Source organism: Babylonia areolata, chromosome 33 (genome assembly GCF_041734735.1).
Source record: "Babylonia areolata isolate BAREFJ2019XMU chromosome 33, ASM4173473v1, whole genome shotgun sequence".
NCBI lineage: Eukaryota > Metazoa > Mollusca > Gastropoda > Neogastropoda > Buccinidae > Babylonia > Babylonia areolata.
Genome location: NC_134908.1, coordinates 10,049,539 through 10,051,120, shown reverse-complemented (window position 1 = coordinate 10,051,120; position 1,582 = coordinate 10,049,539).

Genomic DNA, 1,582 nt, shown 5'->3' with positions numbered 1-1,582 from the left:
ACAGGCACATGCAGGTGGAGCAAGGGCGAAGGGCCGATCACTAGTCGCTCAGCTGCAAAATGGAGTGAAAGCACGATCTGTTACAAACATGTACTGTGGCTCTATTTGAACAAATTTGGGCACCTAGACATCTTGATGGTTTCCTCGTTTGGCTATAAATAGCTATGAAATTAGGTCACCTTTCACGTACTGGCCGTAACTGCAGACGTGAATGTTGTCTTTCCTTTTAGCATCATTTTTGATTTTCAAACAATCATTGTGTTGTTGTATGATGTATATCATTCATTTCTGACACTTTGCTTAATAGAATTGGCATTAAACATGTGATTCAGTCACAATAAAACCAGATGACATAGACCGGTAAACCCGTAACTTAGAATGTTTTGAATACAATTATAAAATTTGTAGCCAGAGGCAACTGAATGAAAATATGAGGTATTGCACACATGTACTTTGATGCGATCTGAACATTTGGAGGAACATAGACCTATCAGCAGTTTCTTCAACTGGCTTAATTTAGTCATGAAATTTGGTCACTGTACACGCACTGACTCCAAATACGGTGACTGCTGTGTGTGTTGTGCGCCTATTGTTGGGAGATCAGTGTTGTTATCTTCGGTACTTGTGAAATGACGTCAAAGGTTTCTTTTTGCGTCACGTTAATTTTCGATTTAGGGGCCTCGGGTGTTCATGTGGGCGGCTGACCTTGACGGTGGAATCCTGGGCAGGCTGGTGCAGTCGAACGGCTCTGGCTGGGGAGGGTGGCTCTGAAGACGTTGACTGTGTCTGGTTCGCGGTGACACAGACTCTCCGTCTACCTTTACGTCACTCCGCGATGCAGCAAAATATCTGGTACAGTGGTAGGCCAAAGTCCTATAATTTTAGTATCCTAAACTCAGGGACATATTTCAAAGACAATTAGTTTCGTGCGCATTTGAAGCGATATTACCTATACAAATGTTGCAGCACATGTTCTTTTTTCTTTCTTTTTCTTCTTTTTTTATACTATATCTTTAGGGTCATTTGTGCTTTTCATTTTGAAAAAAGGGGAAAAATAAGATTAAGTAACTATGCTAATGAGCAATGTGCAGCCATCTTGCGCGCGCGCGCGCGCGCGCGTGAGTGTGTGTGTGTGTGTCTGTATGTATGTGTATGGGAGTTAGGGGGTGCACGGGAGAGGTAGTACCTCTAGAGGGGGGGCTTGTCACGCTCTTCCGGGAGTGGTTCATCTCTGTTGGTCCCCACCGGCACCCAGCTCTCACCTATGGGTCCTAGAAGCTGCTAGCATGCGGCAGCGCCCAACCCCCGGGCAACGGCTTTGACAGGTTGGATAACTAGGTGAGGGTAGCCGACGGGTCTCAAACCCTCGGTGAGTTAGGGTTTGTCTACCCAAGCATGTGAAGACTGGATCCGGCGGACTCTGCGGAAGAAACCTTCATGGTTCAACGGAGAGGAAGGCGGTTGCAGCAAAGCACTGTGGAGTGCTGAGGGCAGGATGAGGCACATAGGACATCCTGGTCATCCACTGCATCCGTTTCCATCTCCAGTCGTCTTGACCTCGTCTTGCCACTGGATACAGACG